This window comes from Lithobates pipiens, unplaced genomic scaffold (assembly GCF_037356315.1).
Source record: "Lithobates pipiens isolate NorthernLeopardFrog02 unplaced genomic scaffold, aLitPip1_a1.2 Scaffold_8, whole genome shotgun sequence".
NCBI lineage: Eukaryota > Metazoa > Chordata > Amphibia > Anura > Ranidae > Lithobates > Lithobates pipiens.
Window position 1 is genome coordinate 534,334,699 of NW_027507903.1, and position 11,932 is coordinate 534,346,630.

The following is an 11,932-nucleotide window of genomic DNA, read 5'->3' on the forward strand; positions in this document are numbered from 1 at the left end:
GAGCTATTCAGGAAGTACCTTTCTCCAGACCATTCATAGAAAGTTCATAGACAGTTCATTATCAGTTTCATAGGCCATTAATAAACAGTTTCATGGATAAATCACAGTCAGTTTCATAGGCAATTCATAAAAAGTTTCCTAGGCAGCTCATAAACTGTTTCATCTGTAATTCGTAAGCTAATTCAATTCTAGGCAGTTCCTAAGCAGTTTCGTGGCAATTCATTATTAGACTTATCGTTAGATTTTTCACTTTAAATGCCAGTCCACACTCTCCCTCTTCTTCTGCTCACTTCTTTCTTTCCTGCTTACCAAGATCTAATCACCCGAAGGGTACTTCTGCCTCTCCTCTCCCCTCCAAAATCTTCAGGGAGAGGGCTAGAATAATTTGAGGGAGCAATAAAGGGAAGAAAGAGGAGATGACAGTCAAGTGAGAAAACAAAAAGCAGTGGCACAAGCAAATAAAAGGGAGCGGGGCTGTTTGTACTTGTGTTAAGTTGAGTACCATGTCGTGCAGACCTCCAGGGTTCCCCCTATAGGCAGTTCATAGGCTGTTTCGTGGGCAGCTCAGAAACTATTTTCTGGGCAGGCCATTAGCTGTTTCATAAACAATTCATAAGCTATTTCATATGCCATTTCGTAAGCTACTTCATGAGCTATTTCCCAGGCAGTTCATGCGCTATTTAATATAGAATTCATGCGCTATTTCATAGGCAGTTCATAAGTTATTTCATAGACAGACCATAAGTTATTTCATAGGTAATTCGTAGCTCTTTCATAGGCAGTTCATGAGTTGTATCATCAACATGCTTTATATAATCACTTTTAAAGCAAGTTGTCACTCACCCCTTCTTCTCCACTCACTTCTGTCTTTCCAGTTTTCTAGGATCTGAATTCCTGTAAGATACCTCTGCCTGGCCTCTAAACTCTTCAGAGAGTAGGGGCAGGAAAGTTCATAAAAAATACAAGGAGGGGATAGAGGGCAAGCATGTTCCTTCTCAGCACCATGGTCAGGCCACTCCCCCAGCCAGGAACCGTCACATCCTCATTGAGGGTGTATAGCAGAATCATGATCATAGCTTTTCAAAAATGTTTTAGTTCTCTTTAATCACTTCACGCAAATCAACATACCCATACATTGGTAAGTTGACATTAAATACCGGGATTATGGCAGCAGTTAGCTGCCATAACCCTGATATTTTCCAGGAACGGCGTGCGTTTCTCTTCCGGATAAAAGTTGTTTCCACAGTGGATTCACCGCAAGATCACTTTTATCAGCTGGGGGAGAGGCGCCACCCATCCCCCCTCCCCCTCCTTCCATGCTCCGGTCATCTCCGGCGCTTACCAGACCCGGTGGTAGCAGCGGAGACGATTGCATCTTCTCCCATGGATGCCTGGATGCCGACTGAGGGGAAGATGGCCCCTGCTCGGCTCCATGGCATGGGAGGGCGGAAGCGACGTCAAAAGTCACTTCTGCCAATAGCTCTAAAAGGAATTTTTTATTGCCTTTTAGTGTAAATATAAGATCTGAGGTCTTTTTGATCCCAGATCTCATATTTAAGAGGTCCTGTCGTGCTTTTTTTTCTATTACAAGGGATATTTACAAAAAGTTAAATAAATAAAGCTCCCTGTCTCGACGAGCTCACATTCCATTTCGCGAGCAGGCGCAATTTTGAAGCGTGACATGTTGGGTATCAATTTACTCGGCGTAACATTATCTTTCACAATATAATAAAAAGATTGGGCTAACTTTACTGCCCTATTATTTTTTAATTCAAAATAATGTATTTTTTTTAAAAAAGTGCGCTTTTAAGACCGCTGCGCAAATACAGTGTGACAGAAAGTATTGCAACAACCGCTATTTTATTCTCTAGGGTGTTAGAATATATATATATATATATATATATATATAAAATGTTTGGGGGCTCTAAGTAATTTTCTAGCAACAAAAAAAATGATTTTAACTTGTAAAGAACAAGTGTAAAAAAGAGGCTCAGGGCTGAAGTGGTTAAAGTGTATGTAAAAATAAACTTATCTTATTTGGCTTCTTTTGGTCTGCTAAATATACCATTGAAAGTGTTTTGTTATATCTGATAAGTTCACAAAAAATACCTTTCTATCTTGTGAGAAATCTTATTGAGTTCCTGTGCTCTCTGACTAACTATAATACATTACATTGTTTTCTGAGAACTACAGAACCACGCCCATCTATGTTTTGGTGATTTGTTTAACCTGCACCAGCTTGGTAATATTGCTATTCAGATGCCAGTTGAGCACTTTTCACAGTTTTTTTCCTTATTATTTAGTCAGTTTATCATACTGACATTTGTGGATTGCTTCAGTGGGTATTCCAGTTGACGAGAAACAAGCTACAGGCAGAGATAAATGGAGATCCCTATTGAACCATGTGGAGGTAGGTGCTCTGCATTTAAGAATTTAGCCGTATTTGCATTTATCTAAGCTGTCAAAGCACGATTCTGGACATGTCAATGTTACAAAATACCCCCCTTAAATTTCCTACTCTATGCATTGGGTGTATAGCCAGTGGTGAAGAGCACAATATTTAGAGTACTTATTCAATGTGTGCCAAGATCTCTTCCCTACACAGTAATATTAAAGTAGACAATGGTGCTTTAAGGGTGCAATGAGGCAGATAGGGGACATATCCAATGGTGTATATAAAGGCGTAAGTTACCATGCTAAATATATATTCCATATTTATCCTTTACCCTTCCATGTCTCCATTCTGCTTTCCATGCTTAAAATAAATATATGCATCTTTCATGCAGTTGTGCTGCAGATATTTCTCTGTTACCATAGCAGGAATACTAAATAGCAGAGCATTACAACATGCTCCCTATGGTGAAATAAAAGCATGGCCAAAGAGCACAGAAGGAAGCTAGAAATATATACTGTACATCAATATTTTTTTTAATTAAACTTCATACAGTTGAAAAGGGTTATGCTGCACACAGGTGGCAAATGGCAAAATGGCATTATTTATTTCTCTCCTCCTTTCCCATCCACCACGACCATCCTTGACAGCTATGCAGTACATGGATGTACAGTACCAATGTCCATTAGCTCATAGTTCAAGATAGCAAAGTGCAAGCCAACATCACCATTTTATGTTAGCAGTCATTTTTTGAGTGCATGAATCCTTTAAAGCGGAGGTCCACCCTAAAGTGGACCTTCCGCTCATCGGAACCCTCCCCCCCTCCGGCGCCACAATTTGCACCTTTCAGGGGGGAGGGGGTGCAGGTACCTGTACAGTACAGGTATCTGCACCCACTTCCGGGATAGCTCTCTGCGGAAAGGGGCGTAGGTTACGCCCCTTTCCGAAAGTCCCCCACTGCCTGCTGGGAAACACACAGCTCCCAGAGGCAACGGGTCCATCCTTATTGTGCAGCGCGACTCGCGCATACGCAGTAGGGAACTGGGAAATGAAGCCGAAAGGCTCCACTTCCTGATTCCCATACCCAAGATGGCGGCGGCAGCACCCGAGAGACGATCGAGAGATCGGCTTCGGGTGCCGACATCGCGGGCGCGCTGGGCGGGTAAGTGTCCTTATTTTAAAAGTCAGCAGCTGCAGTATTTGTAGCTGCTGGCTTTTAAAAAAATAAAACGGCGGAACTCCCGGCGGACTCCCGCTTCAACGCTGAAGCTTTTCGTAATGACTTTAGCTGTTGATGTTTAAAGTTGTTGTTCTTCTGCAGAATAAGTTTGGGCCAATCACATGCCTCCCTGATGGTATGGCATGATGGATAAGTTCTTTTGGTTTGTGTTTCAGATTACAAGCTGTTTGTACTTGGAGTCAACCTGTGGATAGTATAGGAAAGAACAAAGACAACAAAGAACATTTGACCTGAGGTGTGTCGGGGTCACGTGGTCAATATGCCTAAAAGGGGGCATACTCAAGTATGAAATGAAATGAAAAGTAAGAAATTAAAAATAAAAGAAAAAAGGGAGTGGGTGGGTGGGATACGAGAGCCTACAACCAAAAGGGAAGGAGGCAGAGGGGGGCAGACTTTATGCGGCCTGACTCCGCCTACAAAAACAGGCACTTATTGTTGCTAAGAAAAGTTACTTCAATTGTTGGGCAGACTTAGAAGTGGAATGCAGCTGTTGCCATGCAGATCTTTAGTCAGCTGAGCGGTGGATTGGTGACAGATCTTTTGCCTGGAAAACTGTTGTGTGATATTTAACCTTAATATTCACCCTGGGTGGTGTGAGCAGTTATCTCAGGACTATCATCTGGACTCAACTCTGGATAATATTTGGCCTTCCTATAGATCTTTGGACCTCGCCTACCCTCCCCTCTGCTGGATTTCTCCTTGTCATAGTCAACATTCTTAGGGTAATGTTGGCCACTTTGTGGGTAGACAGTCATTGGTAGTCTTTAATTTGATAGGGGGTAAGGTATTGCTGCTTGAGTCTTGAAGACTGAACATGTTGGAGTATTAATGTTTAACAATGGTTTGATTGGCAATAAAGGATAAAGTTTGTTTAATGGTTAATTTTATCTCAAAAAAACTCAATAAAGGGGCTGTGACTTAATGTTTACCACAATCTGTTGTCAGGTATTTTCTTTATTGGAAAGAATAACAAAAAAAGTGCGCTGTTGTTTTAATAATCAGACAATACCAAAGCAGTCATATGAAAAGCAATAAAGCGCTGATGCAAATGGTGTAGTGTTCCTTTAAAATAAATGAATGTGATATATAACCTTAGGTTGATCTGGCAATACACAATTCCATATAAGAAACAGTAAAGTATAAGTGCTGATAATAGGTGCAAGGTGCAAACATATACAAAAATAACATTCAAACATATAAATGTAAATAAAGTCCATTGAAGATGTGCCAAAAGTGCTCAGTGTTTCACAATCCAAATCAATCTAAAGGTGCTCCAGTGTGTCAAAGGTGCTCCAGTGTGGCAAAGGTGCTCCAAGATATAAGCAAATGGCCTCTTACCAGAACACATGGATCTCAATTACAGAGACATGAAACAGCCTGTATTGAATCTCCACAGTGGAAGTCTAAGCCCTTGTACACACGGTCGGACATTCCGACAACAAAATCCGTCGGATTTTGCCAACGGATTTTGTCCGAAACTGGTGTTGCATACACACGGTCGGACAAAGTTGTCGGAAAATCCGATCGCTCGTAATGTGATGACGTAATTTAGTTACGACAGGACTACGTTCAGGCTAGTTGTCATGAAAATCGCATGAAGAAACTGACCCCCAGGTCTCCTGGTTCTGGAGCGTGGGCGTCACCGCGGGTGCGCGCGATCGTGTTGGCACCAAACGGCCTATTTAAACTTGCCTCTTGCCAATGGTCTCTGCTGTCTGCTCTACAGCATTATACCTGTGAGACCTGATCCGTAGCATTCGTTCCTGATTGACCCGGCCTGCCTGTGACCCATCTGCTTTCTGCCTGCACCCGACCCCAGCTTGTTGTGACGATTCTCCTGCCTGTTCCCTTGTACTTCGCTTCTAGTCTGATATCTGACCCGGCTTGCTTTGACCATCCGTCTGCTAAGGTGAACCTGCTTATATTGAACTGTGTCATCTGCTGCAAGTAACCTGCTTGTATTGAACTGTTCACCTGCTGCAAGTACATGCTTATATTGCACTGTTCATCTGCTACAAGTTACCTGTCTTATTGAACTGTTCATCTGCTGCAAGTACATGCTTATATTGCACTGTTCATCTGCTACAAGTTACCTGTCTTATTGAACTGTTCACCTGCTGCAAGTACCTGCTTATATTGAACTGTGTCATCTGCTGCAAGTAACCTGCTTATATAGAACTGTTTCACCTGCTGCCAGTTCCTTACTATTCATCTGTTACAAGTTGCCTGCTTCTCTGCACTGCTTTCATCTGCTGCAAGTTACCTGCTTCATTGAATCGTGTTACCTGCTATAAGTTTCCTGCTTTGCTGAACTGTGACATTTGCTATAAATTACCTGCTGATCCATCCGCTGTGATTACCTGTTCCACTGAGCTTCACCTATCCATCCTTGTCATCTGTTGATCCTGCCAGGCACCTGTACCCCTCCTTACTCCTGTGTTCCCTGTTACATTACCAGGAAACCGGTAGTGGGAGTTGTAAAGGGAGGCCTCTTTCTGCAATCCGGGCTCGCTACTAGAAGGTACGTGACACTAGTAGCCAATAGCTTTGGTCAAGGAATTTGATCTGAGCATGCGTGGCGCTTTGTCCGATCGGAATTCTCTATAAACGATCGGACAAAGTCCGATCGGATCATGTTGTCGGAAAATTTTATAGCCCAGCTCTAAAACTTTGTTGGTCGGATATTCTGACGGTAACAGTCCGATAGAGCCCACACACGGTTGGATTATGCGACAACACGGTCCGATCGGACATTTTCCGCCGGAATGTCCGACCATGTGTACAAGGGCTTAAAGAAAGCATATCTCAGCATATGAAAAATAGGGAAAAGCCTCATAGTGTAAACCAGTATGGTATGTTTAATGTTAATAATAAAAATGTACTTATAATGAGGCAGAGAAATCAAGCATGTAAGACAAGCCAGCCATGATGACGTCACACGTGGTCTCCAACCAACCTGTTTCTCCAAAAATAGCATCTTTTGGGATTGGAGGGGAAAAAAACAACGTGAGGCTCCTCTTAGAATTTATACCAGACTCCCTTTTTTTTTTTACATACCTTTCTCTGATGCCTTCTAGCAGGTCAGGACTACGGTTTTATCCCAGTAGTGTTTGGTCCTGGATGATAAAGTGAGCTGCAGTGATGTGATAACTGCATCAATAGACTGTGAGTGCAGGGCACAGTTCTCGGTAGGTGGGGACATGTCCAGCGCTTACAGTCTTTCCTTAACCACCTCAATACAGTGCACTCACAGTTTGAATGACAATTACTCAGTCATGCAACACTGTACCCATATGAAACTTTGGGTTTTTTATTTTTTGTGCTATAAATAAAATAAAACGTAAATTTTGTGAAAAAAATGCCTTTTTCTTTGTTTCTGTCATAAATTTTTGCAAATTAGTCATTTTTCTTCATACATTTTGGCCAAAATTTATACTGCTACCTATCTTTGGTAAAAATAACCCACATTAGTGTATATTATTTGGTCTTTGTGAAAGTTATAGAGTCTACAAACTATGGTGCCAATCGCTGAAAATTGATCACATCTGATCAGGCCTTCAGTACATCAGGTGTACCTCATTTCTTGAGACACTAACAAGTCAGGAAAGTACAAATACCCCCCAAATGACCCCTTTTTACAAAGTAGACAATCCAAGGTATTAAGTAAGTAGCATGGTGAGTTTTTTTAAGTTTTCATTTTTTTCCACAATTCTTTGCAAAATGAAGATTTTTTTTTTATTATTATTTTTTTTTACAAAATTGTCATATTATCAGGTTATTTCTCACACACAGCATATGCATACAACAAATTACACCCCAAAATACATTCTGCTACTCTTTCTGAGTATGGCGATACACCATGTGTGAGACTTTTACACAGCCTGGCCACATACAGAGCACTAACATTGATGTAGTACCTTCAGAAGTTCTACGAGCAAAAATCTCATTTCACAACCACCTATTACACTTTTGAAGGCCCTGGAGTACCAGGACAATGGAATTTCCCATAAAGTGACCCCATTTTGGAAAGCAAACACCCCAACATATAATCTGTGAGGCATAATGAGTCTTTTGAACGGTTCATTTTTTTCCAGAAGTTTTTGGAATATGTGGAAAAAAATTTAAACGCATTTTTTTTTTACACAAAGTTGTCAATTTATAAGATATTTCTAACACATAGCATGTATATAGCAAAAATTACACCCCAAAACACATTCTGCTACTCCTCTCGAGTATGGCGATACTACATGTGTAGAACTTTTACACAGCCTGGCCACATAGAGAGGCCGAACATTGAAGTAGTACGTTCAGGCGTTCTAGGAGCATAAATGACTCATCTCATTTCATTCCTACCCATCACACTTTTGAAGGTCCTGGACCACCAGGACAGTGAAATTACCCACAAAATGACCCCATTTTGGAAAGCAAACACCCCAACGTATATTCTACGAGACATGGGCTGCAAATAGGTACTTGGGTACTCTGATGGGCTGGAGATAGGTACTCTGGTACTCTGATGGCCTGGTGACAGGTACTCGGGTACTCTGATGGCCTGGTAACAGGTACTCAGGTACTCTGATGGCCTAGTGACAGGTGCTCGGGTACTCTGATGGCCTGGTGACAGGTACTCGGGTACTCTGATGGCCTGGTGACAGGTACTCTGATGGCTTGGTGACTGGTATTTGGGTACTCTGAAGGGCGGTGACAGGTACTCAGGTACTCATATGGACTGTGACAGGTACTCGGGTACTAAGATGAACTGTGACAGCTACTCAGGTACTCAGATGAACTGTGACAGCTACTCAGGTACTCAGATGAACTGTGACGGGTACTCAGATGGACTGGGACAGATACTCAGGTACTCAGATGAACTGTGACAGGTACTCGGGTACTCAGATGGACTGGGACAGGTACTCGGGTACTCTGATGGGCTGTGACAGGTACCCGGGTACTCGGATGAACCGTGACAGGCACTCGGGTACTTTAATGGGCTGTGACAGCTACTCGGGTACTCGGATGAACCGTGACAGGTACTCGGGTACTTTGATGGGCTGTGACAGGTACTCGGGTACTCTGATGGACCGTAACAGGTACTCGGGTACTCTGATGGGCTGTGACAGGTACTCGGGTACTCTGATGGACCGTAACAGGTACTCGGGTACTCTGATGGACCGTGACAGGTACTCGGGTACTCTGATGGACCGGGAACAGGTACTCGGGTACTCTGATGGACCGTGACAGGTACTCGGGTACTCTGATGTGCCGTGACAGGTACTCGGGTACTCTGATGGGCTTTGACAGATACTCGGGTACTCTGATGGACTGTGACAGGTACTCAGATGAACTGTGACAGGTACTCGGGTACTCTGATGGACCGGGAACAGGTACTCGGGTACTCTGATGGACCGTGACAGGTACTCGGGTACTCTGATGTGCCGTGACAGGTACTCGGGTACTCTGATGTGCCGTGACAGGTACTCGGGTACTCTGATGGGCTGGGACAGGTACTCAGATGAACTGTGACAGGTACTCGGGTACTCTGATGGACTGGGGCAGGTACTCGGGTACTCTGATGGGCCGTGACAGGTACTCGGGTACTCTGATGGGCCGTGACAGGTACTCGGGTACTCTGATGGGCTGGGACAGGTACTCAGATGAACTGTGACAGGTACTCGGGTACTCTGATGGACTGGGACAGGTACTCGGGTACTCTGATGGGCTGTGACAGGTACTCTGATGGACTGTGATTGACAGGTACTATGAGGGGTGGTGACAGGTCCTCTTTATTGGGGGGGGGGCAATCAGTGTGATTGGTGTACACTGTAGGCGGTAATGAGATGTTACCGCAATCTCCTCCTCACACACGATCGGTGTGTGAGGAGGAGAACCCAGTAACATCTCGTTACCGCGGTTTGTTTACATTTTAGTGATCGGCTGTGAAAGGATCACAACCGATCACATGGGTAAACAGCCGGCAAATGGCTGTTTACCAGCGCCGGTGACGAGCAGTGTTCCCGGGGAACACGCCGCCACCGACGTGCACGCGCAGAGCGCTCGTGATCGCGCGCATGCACCGTGCACAGTGGGGGGTGACCATCTGTGTTCGGCCATGATTTCATCAACCAATGGCTGTTCACCCCCTTCGGTGGCGAGCGGTGTCTCCGTGACACGCCGCCACTGAAGAAACAGGGATGCGCACGCACGATCGCGTGCATTCCCTGTTTAAGCGGGAGGCCGTCATATGACGGCCTCCCGCCACAATAGGTAGCGTCATTTGACTGCCGGCGGTCAGAAAGTGGTTAACCACTTGCTTACTGGGCACTTAAACCCCCTTCCTGCCTAGTTCAATTTTCAGCTTTCAGCGCTCGCACTCTTTGAATGACAATTTTGCGGTCATGCTACACTTTACCCAAATTACATTTTTATAATTTTTTTCACACAAATAGAGCTTTCTTTTGGTGGAATTAAATCACTACTGGGGTTTTTATGTTTTGCTAAACAAACAAAAAATTTGTTATAAAATTTTTCAAACCGGTAATTTTTCTCCTTCATTGATGTGCACTAAATGGCATTTACTGGCTTCTGGTTAAATCACGTGATCATCTGTCATTGGCTGACAGCTGAGCACGTGGTAAGGGGCCTGGGCTCCGATCTGTGATCAGCTTAGTTTCATGGACTCGCTGATCACAGAGCGCACTTTAGGCCCAAGCTGTAGCTGTCTTTCATCTATAGTGCGGGCACGAAGAGGTTAAGGGGTAACTCCACTTTCGTGGGGGAAAAAAAAAATTAGCAAATAAAAAAAATAATAATAATATAACGTATACAATTGCAACTCACGTCATATTCTAATTGAAAGTTATTCAAAATTACCTTTCCTTTCCAATCTGCAGCTCAGTAATTTTCTGTAAAACGCAATGCAATATAGCTACCTGGGGTTGTTTTGTACACAGAAAATATAAATTTCTGCTTGTGTGATTGGCTCACTGATTTTCCCAGCAGTCTGCACTAAGATACAAGTCAGATTTTTTGGCATCCCCTGCAACAAAAATTACATTTTTGGTGAGATGTTTCCAAAGGAAAATTACATCTAAAGGCCCGTACACACGGTCGGACTTTTTGACAACAAACATGCAAATTAGCTGTTTTGGAGCAACATCCGACTGTGTGTACGCTCCATCGGACAAACTTTTTCTGTTTTCATCGGACTTTTGTTGGCTGTGCGAACGGACAAACTTTCTGGCAACAAAAGTCCGATGGAGCAAAGTCCTACCGTGTGTACGCAAAAGCATCGGACTTTTGTACAAGGTACAAACACGCATGCTCAGAACCATTGCAAACGATCAGACTACAATACAGAAGTTGACCAAAGGTGGCGCTGGAGTCATTGAACGTCCTCTTTTGAAGCGGCGTCAGTACGTTGTGACGTCATTACGTTCGTGTTTGTTGTCAAAAAGTCCGACCGTGTGTATGCAATACAAACTTGTGGACAACACACTTTGTACAAAAGTCCACGGAAAAGTTTGTACAAGTCCGACCGTGTGTATGGGGCTTTAGTTGCAGTTCACACTAATGTAATGCGGGATTTGCAGCAATTCCTGTGCGTTTCCTGCACCACATCACAACCCCACTCTGTTCATGTGAACCTCTGCAGGTGTCTATGTTAAAGACACCCCCAAAATGGTTCATAAAATGCAATTTGATTGGCTGAATCAGATCGCATGGGTGTGGAAAAAGAAGGAGCCTGCACCTTTCGTGTGGGTGTAGTTAGATTTGCGGTGCGATTTAAGCCATACAAAATAAATGGTTCAAATCGCACTGCAAAGAACTGCATGTGATTTGAAAAGGAATGTGGTGTGATTCCTGTCCGAATCACATGTAGTTTCTCGCAGTGCAATAGTGTGAACTGGGACTAAAGAGATGCAGACTCTGCCAATTTTCTTATAAGAATCCTGCAGGTGCAACAGCTGACTGATAATCATAAAACCAATCCCATACAGATCCAATCTGCACATAGACACAGACAAACAGCTATTTGTTCTGAATAAGAAAAGGTAGGAATCGGCAATAAAGTTTGTTAAAATCCTTGTAGTGTACATGGATCATCCAGAGGGGAATTGTTTTTTCTCAACAAAAGTGAGCTACCCTTTAACCTTTCAGACTGGGTGACACTGGGCATAATTCAACCCAGAAGACAGAAGGTACTGCAGGGAACAGCTTCAGACTAAAGGTAAGTATTGCAGGCAAAGCTACTTTCGTTGGGGTGGAGAGGCGAAAAAAAAAAATTGCCACAAATTGGGCTT